Source organism: Silene latifolia, chromosome 7 (assembly GCF_048544455.1).
Source record: "Silene latifolia isolate original U9 population chromosome 7, ASM4854445v1, whole genome shotgun sequence".
Taxonomy (NCBI): domain Eukaryota; kingdom Viridiplantae; phylum Streptophyta; class Magnoliopsida; order Caryophyllales; family Caryophyllaceae; genus Silene; species Silene latifolia.
The window spans coordinates 52,612,153-52,621,250 of NC_133532.1; the positions used below are offsets into that span (position 1 = coordinate 52,612,153).

General features: G+C 40.7%; 1 non-coding gene across 1 annotated transcript; it reads right to left on the reverse strand.

Annotated features, from left to right (window-relative positions):
* Positions 1-8,053: 8,053 nt before the first annotated feature.
* LOC141593316 (small nucleolar RNA R71) lies at positions 8,054-8,160 on the reverse strand. The gene has a single exon (XR_012521409.1). It is a non-coding gene; the product is annotated as a small nucleolar RNA R71 (small nucleolar RNA).
* Between the last annotated feature and the right edge of the window lie 938 nt (positions 8,161-9,098).

Below are 9,098 nucleotides of genomic sequence, written 5' to 3' on the forward strand. Positions count from 1 at the left end.
TTGAGTTATATTTATATAACTGTTACTATGTACCCAGTTTATCTAAGAACATTATTTCTGTTTCCGTACTTGATAAAGACGGTTTTTCATTTTCAATAAAGGATAATAGCTGTATTTTCTCTTTTAATGAAATGGTTTATGGCAAAAAGCGCTTTCCATGAATGGAATTTACATCTTAGATCAAACCACGGATATATTACACGTGAATAATAAGAAATTAAAGGTTGGTGACAAAGATCAAACTTATCTATGGCATTGTCGAATGGGACACATAAATGAAAAACGTGTAAAGAAACTCGTCGAGAAGGGGACTATTCCCGCAGTCGATTTTCTACATTTGGCACGTGTGAATCATGTCTCATCGGCAAAATGACTCGAATTTCCTTCAAAGGTGTTGTAATGCGCGCTAGTGACCTATTAGGACTCATACATACTGATGTATGTGGACCTATGTCAATTACCGCTAGAGATGGCTATAGATATTTCATCACTTTCACGGACGATTTGAGTAGATACGGATATGTCTACTTAATGAAGCATAAAAGTGAGTCCTTTGAAAAATTCAAGGAATACCAGAATAAGGTTGAGAACCAACTGGGAAGAAAGGTTAAAGCACTCCGTTCAGATCGGGGTGGCGAATATCTTTCAAATGAGTTTGATCAACACCTTAAAGACTGTGGAATCGTTTTACAGTTAACTCCACCTGGAACACCTCAATTAAATGGTGTGTCTGAACGGAGAAATCGAACATTACTTGATATGGTTCGATCCATGATGAGTCACACGGTAGTACCTGATTCATTATGGGGCTTTGCTCTTTTGTCAGCTACTCTTATACTTAACCGAAGTCCGTCTAAAGCTGTCGACAAGACTCCATATGAAATGTGGAAGGGAACGGTCCCTAACTTGTCCTTTATTTGGGTTTGGGGCTGCGAGGCTTATGTCAAGTGGAGACACGAGGATAAGCTCGGCCCACGATCGGTCAAGACATACTTTATTGGTTATCCAAAAGGAATGTTTTGTCATTACTTCTATTCGCGTACCGAACATCGAGTTTTTGTTGCGGCTAGTGCGAAGTTCTTAGAGAAAGAATTTCTCGAGAACAAGTCAAGTAATAGAACCTTCGAGCTGTCGGAGATTCAAGAACTAACAACCGAGGAACAGATGGAGGAAGAGGTTCCTTCAACTGATAATACGGTTAATATTCCTCAGGAACCTAGGAGGTCGGGTAGAGTCTCTAATCCTCCAGACAGATACATTGGTATGGTCGAGGAGAATGACGTTTTGCTCCTAGAGAGTAATGAACCCGCTACCTATAAAGGTGCCATGACCTGTTCCGACTCAAAGCTATGGCTTGAAGACATGCAATCCGAGATGGACTCCATGTATGAGAATGACGTATAGGATCTTGTTGATTTACCTAATAAAGTAAAACCTCTACAGTGTAAATGGCTTTACAAAATAAAGCATTCTGTAGACGAACAACCAGATACCTATAAGGCACGACTAGCGTCAAAAGGTTTCACTCAAGTGCACGGATTGCATTATGACGAATTTTTTGCACCCGTAGTTATGTTGCGTTCCATTCGGATAATCTTAGCGATTGTCGCTTTTCATGACTATGAAATTTGGCAAATGGATGTGAAAACCGCCTTCTTAAACGGTTATTTGGAGGAGGAGTTGTACATGGTACAATCCAAAGGTTTCATAGATCCTGAAAATCCTAAGAAAGTGTGCAAGCTTTAGCGTTCCATTTATGGACTTAAGCAAGCTTCTCGGAGTTGGAATCATCGTTTCGACCAGGTGATAAAAGAGTATGGTTTCACTCGATCGGTCGAGGAACCATGCTTATATATCAAATCGAGTGGGAGCAAGATTCTTTTCTTGATATTGTATGTCGATGACATACTCTTGATTGGGAATGACATTCCTCTCTTATCTTCGGTTAAAGGATGGTTGAAGAACCATTTCCAGATGAAAGATATGGGTGAGGCACAACGCATATTGGGAATCCGTGTCTATCGAGATAGATCACGATGGATGTTATCACTGAGTCAGGAGTCTTATTTGGATAAGATTCTTGAAAGGTTCAGCATGACCAACTCCAAGAAGGGGAACCTTCCAATGACGTCTGGGATGCATTTGAGCAAGTCTCAGTCACCCATGACGCCTGAAGGGGTTGAACGCATGAGTCGTGTTCCTTATGCATCAGCCATAGGATCGATCATGTATGCCATGATATGCACACGTCCAGACGTGGCATATCGTTGAGTATGATGAGTCGATACCAACGCAATCCAGGCGAAACACACTGGATGGCTGTTAAAAACATCCTTAAGTACCTACGGAGGACTAAGGATTGGGTATTGACTTATGGAGGTGATACTAAGCTATGTGCAATCGGTTACGCAGATGCTAGCTTCTAAACAGACCGGGATGACTCGAAATCTCAGTCTGGATTCGTCTTTACTCTTAATGGTGCTGCGGTCAGCTGGAAGAGTTCTAAACAGGATGTTGTAGCAGATTCTACTACTGAATCCGAGTACTATGCCGCTTCGGAAGCAGCAAAGGAAGCTATATGGATGCGTCTATTCTTACAAGAACTTACGATAGTTCCTAGTTCGAATGACCCGATCACCATCTATTGTGACAATAGGGGTGCCATCTTCCAGTCTAAGGAGCCAAAGCCTAGCAACAGGTCTAGACATGTACATCGGAAAGCTCACCTAATTCGTGATTACGTGGAGCAAGAGGAGATAGTGATTGACAAGATAGCTTTGGATGACAACATCGCGGACCCTCTCACTAAACCGTTGACATATGATAAGCATGTAGGGCACGTTTTTTCCATGGGAATTAAACGTGTACCTGAGTTGTAGTAGTTGATTATGGATTCGATACATTATCTTTTTCATATACTATTTATAACTTCATCGTTTTATTTCATATTTTGTTTTTCATGTGGATTGTACGACAACATTGAACGCCACAAAGTGAACTGAATTACATTATATTTGTTTTGGTCCGTAATCGCCTACATGAGCTGATAACTCTGGCTATTATTTTGTGAAGTTGATTGATGGTGGGTTCAACGAGCCATAAGTCAAACAGTTGGCTGATCGATCGCAGATGGGAGTTATAACGATACCTCGTAGGACAAAAATTGTGACAACGTAATGGAGTCCTAAATGTTTAATAACATTCGGTGCCAGATCGTGGATTGGACGTCCATTGTGTTCCTAAAGTCGATTCTTTTGACTATCGACTGTCTCTTGAGATTAAGGCAGTTTTTCGGTGACTTTGGTTTCTTTCTCATGGTCTGCCGTAACAGGAGGCTAAGCAAATTTTTTCTGGGTCATTTCATACTGTGCTTAAATCTGCAGGATTCGAGTTGAAGAAAATATCCAACCTTTATCAGGTTTAGTTATTTCTCAGGGCCGTTTGAGGAGTTGTAACTGAAATGCATGGCCATGCTCGAATGATGATTCGTTTATCAGTTAAGTTACTCTCTAGTCGGGAAAACCACTCTTGATATTGATCACTTGTAAAATACGACTTTTGTGAATACGGATTTTGCAAATTGTTTTACATTGAGTGGGAGAAATTTTAGGATATGAGAATCGGTTATCGCACATACACTTGTGAGGAGAAGTGGGAGATTGTTGGAGCTTGTGTCCTCCACAATTAGTGTGATAACATTTATAAATTTCTTATAGGTTCACAAGGGTATACTTAGTATTTTATCAGTTGATTAACGATTACTTAATAACGGTTGGCTTGCTAGAAAGTTTGACGTTATTATCATACTGATGGCGGTGATCAACTGGTCCCTAAAAGTCACACCTAAAGGATGTGTTTGAGAGATATGATTATGGAAATGTAATCACATTGATGCCTTATATGACTAAAAGGTTAGTCCGTGTATTTGACTAAACAGTTAGTCAATGTGATGATGAGACGATGATTTAATATAATTAAATATTGTTAGCTGAGACGAATTAACTGTCAATTCGTAAATTGAATATAATATGTTATATTTAATTAATGTATATAATGTTAGCTTAAACGAATTACGATGTTAATTCGTAATTAAACGTAATCAGTTATATTTAATTAGCAAATTATAAATATGCGATATTTATAGTTAATGTATATATTATACGATATTGTCATACTAAATGTTGACAGACCGGTATTAATAAATCGACTGGAAGCTGTTGTGTGTGGACTTATTAATACATGTCGACATAATTGACAATTTATAAAATATACACACTTTTTATACATTAAGATAACAACTAAAAAATAAGAGGATTTTATCCTTATTTGGTTGTTGCAAAAACCGAAAAATAGAAAAGAAAAATCTACCCTATTTTACTCCCATTTACACGGTTTTAAAGGGGAGAGGGGATCATTTTTCTAACCTAATTTTTGACCTAATTTTCTCTCATCATCAAAACACAAAAACCCTAAAAATTAATTAAGGAATTTGGGGATCTCATTCTAGCAAATTGAGAGGCATTTCTCGAAGCATCTTGGGTGCAACAATTAGGAGAATATCATTTTGATATTGTTCTTAGGCCATTTTGCTAGGACCAAAGGTTGATTATTAATCTCTTCTCTTTTTGTTTATGCAAATTCGTTTATGACTAGTTTTCATTATTATAATTTCGTTATAATCCTAAAATTTATAGAGGAAGTATACCGATATTTCCTAGAGAAATGGTTATAAAAACCGGATTTGAAAATCGTCATTACGACAGCCTAGGAAGGCGTGTTGAAATGGTTATAAAAAACCAGATTTGAAAATCGTCATTACGACGGCCTAGGAAGGCGTGTTGAAATGGTTATAAAAAACGGGTTTTAAAATCGTCATTACGACGGCCTAGGAAGGCGTGTTGAAATGGTTATAAAAATTGGATTTGAAAATCATCATTACGACGGCCTAGGAAGGCGTGTTGAAAAGCAACGGTCGGCGAAAGACCGAGGTTTGAAATGGCCATTATAACGGCGCAAAAGGTGTTTTTGAAAGTTAGAAAATGACACGGAAGGACTTATGATCACATAGCACATAAGCACTCACAGTTTCATTATATTATGCATTATGCTGACACGGGTTTTGGCTTAAAGGGGTGGGTTACACACCAAGCAATCAAACCGCGTTTTGCGAGAGGGATACCAATCCAAACAAAATGTGTAAGGAGGGTGCCCTAGCCTCGTAGTCGAAGGTAATGAAAGCTCTTTGACGAAATAGAGATGTGTATCGTCAATGGTATGCTTGACTCAATCGGGATTCGAAACGCGGAGATGAGAAAACTCACGCCGACGAGATGAGCCAATTGGTCGAAAAGGGTTAGGTTATGGGCTCGGACAAGGAACCCAACCGTGACCGTAATATCAATTAATGCATTCCAACCAAGACCTCGTTCGAGTCTCACCATCTAGGGATCACAAAGACACAAGTGTCCTAGTTTTCCCCAGCGGAGTCGCCAATCTGTGGACATAGGCACCTACACGCCAAGCCGATCTGTTGGACGTATAGCGGTCTTTTGAAAGCCACGCTCGGCGGCGTAAAATATATGCTTTCGATCGGATCATTTTAGCTCGGTCGCTTTCGTCTCGGCAAGGGTCTCGAAGCGATTAGAGATGTTCGGAATCGCCATCAAGCATTTGTGGGATGCTCGGAACCCATTCGAATCCACTTTATACCTCGATCAAACGAAGCACAAAGCAGTGTTTGACATAGGTACTAAAGATAAAGAATCGTCCTTCTTTAGTATCCTATCTCTAGAATGACTCTCGTACGCCCTGGATAAGGTCGTCCACTATCCAAATGATGCGTGTCTTTTATATGATGTTTTACATCCTATTTTCCACGCATTTCAGAGCTCATTCATGTAGTTTATGCTACATTTCTCCCTATTGTCGTCTACTTCCGTATTTTTGTACATTATTGCAGAAACGTGAAGAATCCAGCGGAAATCGAGCTAAATCCATCCCCGAGTATCCTGCATTGCATTTGACGTGAGGTATTTGCTTAAGGAACGAGCTCGGTGCGCATTTCAAGGCCCAAAAGACAAGTCCACGAGAAATATGAAGTCAAGTAGCAGCTAAAGCAGTCGATCGACCACCACCTCCAGTCGATCGACCAACTTGCGGGATCCAGAAGCTACTGTGCATTGTTGTTCAGTCGATCGACCGCCATGCTTAGTCGATCGACCAAGTTGCTATCCCAGACGAGAATTAAAAGACCGAGGAAGCGCAAGCCCATTGAGTTTAGGTTTTGATAATAATTGTTACGTATATTTGCTATATAACGTAACCTAGAACACCAGTTTTAGGGATCCGATTTTTATCTAAGTTTTACACAGTAACATTCAGTTTTTATTAGGGTTCGGAATATTGTTTTAGCGTTGGAATTTCGTTCTTATTCTTAATCATTCCTTTGCAATCTCGGTATTCTTCTGCCTTATTTCGATTCACTTTTATTTCGTTGTTAGTATAGAATTGCTAGTTAAGTTCCCGAAACCGTTTTATCGCTTTATGTTAATTGTTTGTTCTACTATTCTTAGCTTGAATTCATAAATCTTTATCGTCAATATTATTGTTATTTTTGCCATAGCCATGAGTAGCTAAATCAATTGTGCTAGGATGTAGGAGAATTATAGCGTAGGCGGCGTAGTATTAATTTGGACCGAAATCGCGTGTCAGTCGATCGACGGCCATACCTGGTCGATCGACTGACCACGTGAGGTTACCTTTCGTTTTAATTGATTTTAATGTTGTATTTGACGAATCGAATGCATGCGACCAGTTAGATGCTTAATTTATGACTGACCCAGTAGATCGAGAGATAGGGACAGTTGTCAGACCAACAATTAAAATGACTAAACTATGCTTAGATCGAAAGATAGGTAAAGTTTAGACCGTTAGTCACTTTTCAGGACGAAAGTCAGTATTAGTGATATTAGGGACCTATAGCGAGATCGAAAGATGCTATTTGTTAAGAGTGGACCGAGAGGACCTCTTTATTTCCTGCCTCATGTGTTTGATTTTGTGCTGTTTAGTATGCTGCCGCCGAAACTATAATGAACCGACCATCCTTGCACCCCTTTAATATCTGTTTTCATCAGTTTATTTAGTTTATTGTCTTTTATTTGCCTTTAGCTATAGATCAACTCAACTCAAAACCCCCACTTTATTGTTACCTTAGACCGAAATTAAGACAGCTAAGAATTACGTCTGCCTCTCTGTGGTTCGACCCGACTGCCGCTGGCTATAGTTGTAGTTGGAGATTATAAATTTATTTTGACACCTCACGACGGGTATCAAATTTTGGCGCCGTTTCCGGGGAGGCAATAGTTCTAATTTTTAGTTGTTTTATTTTTAGTCTTTCTTAGTTTAAGGGACATCCGTTCCTTAAACTTTTCTTATATTCTTTTTGTAGTTTCTTCTTATGCGCAGGTCACAGGGTGGTGAACTAGTACCATTAAATCCTAAGATCGAGAAATCCTTGCGCGAGTTGAGACGATCACAAAGGGTATTACCGACAGAGGAAGAGCTGAGTACTTTGTCAAGCTTTTACGAGAACGAGCTGTTCGAGGAAGATCCACCTACATCTCCTGCTTCTATATCTTCAGCTGAGACAGTCACTTCTCCAGAAATTTCAGTCATGGCTGAAGAAGCAACCATTGCCAGTCACTCAGAGCCGACAGCTGCGAATCTCTACAAAGGATTCGAACTACCTGGGGAGGCGAGAAAATTCGAGCCGAAACCTTCCTATATTAACCTGGTTGAGAGAAACCAGTTCGGGGGAGCTGCAAATGAAGATGCAGCCAAGCACATGGAGATTTTTATCGATTATTGCTGCTCTATACCCCCGCCGGCCTGTGTGACCCAAGACCAGATCAAGGAGACCATGTTCATTTTCTCCCTTCGTGATGCTGCAAGGGAGTGGTATAGAGATTTGGACCGAGCCGCTCATGGGATCACCGACTGGAATTCATTGGCCTTGGCATTCTACAAGAAATACTTTTCTACATCGAAGACGAATGCCATTAGAGCTCAGATCACGAGCTTTAAACAAGGACCTGATGAGAACTTTCATGAAGCATGGGTCCGTTTCAAGAAGCTAGTGCGAACCATACCGCACCATGGGTTCGAAAAATGGAGTCTCTGCAATCAGTTCTATAACGGGTTGTATGACGATCAGAGAGCTATTTTGGATGTTGCAGCCAATGGCCGATTTGCTGAGAACATGGGAGAGACCAAGGGGTAGAAGATCATTGATGATTTGGCCACTCATAAGGCTGAATATGGGAATTCAAGAGGCAATCAAAGAAGAGCTGCTGAATCCTCTTCTGTAGCTGCACTAGAAGCTCTCACTGCAAGGTTTGACAAATATGAGTTGGGAGGAGCTTCAAAAGGAGGGATATATCAGGTGAATGCCGTTTCAGACGGTCCTTTCGTCTGTAGAAGATGTGGAGGAGAAGGGCATGTTTCAGAAAACTGCAGTGCTCCCTTTGAGTCTTGTGCTGCCTTTCAACATTATAGGCAGATAAACACCTACTTTGAGCCAAATGTCCATCCAAACTTGAGTTGGAGGAGCCATAATGTCCTGAATCCGACTCACCATCCACAGCAGCAGCAGCAGCAAGCCTATGTGCCCCCTCACAAACAACCATATCAGAAACCTCCCTATGTGCCGCAGCAGCAACAAACCCAAAATTCTGAATTTACCGAGTTGAAGAACTTGTTGCTGAAAGAGTCCCAAGCTAGAGAAGCCGGGATGAAGATGCTAGAGAGCCAAATTGCTTAATTGGCTAGCAAGAATACCACTCGAGCTCCGGGACACTTACCGACTCAAACTGACCAGAAAGAGACCCTAAATGCCATAACTTTAAGGAGTGGGTCCACCCTGGAGGGGCCTGCTATGGTCGAGGATGCCACTGCAAAAGATGAGGTAAAATCAAGTCAAAACAAAGCTGGAACGAGCAAAGGAAAGAAAAAGGCGTCTACCAGGTATATCAGTCGATCGACTGACATACCCGGTCGATCGACTGATGTGCGGGTTACAGAAGCTTCTGGTCCTGTTCAAC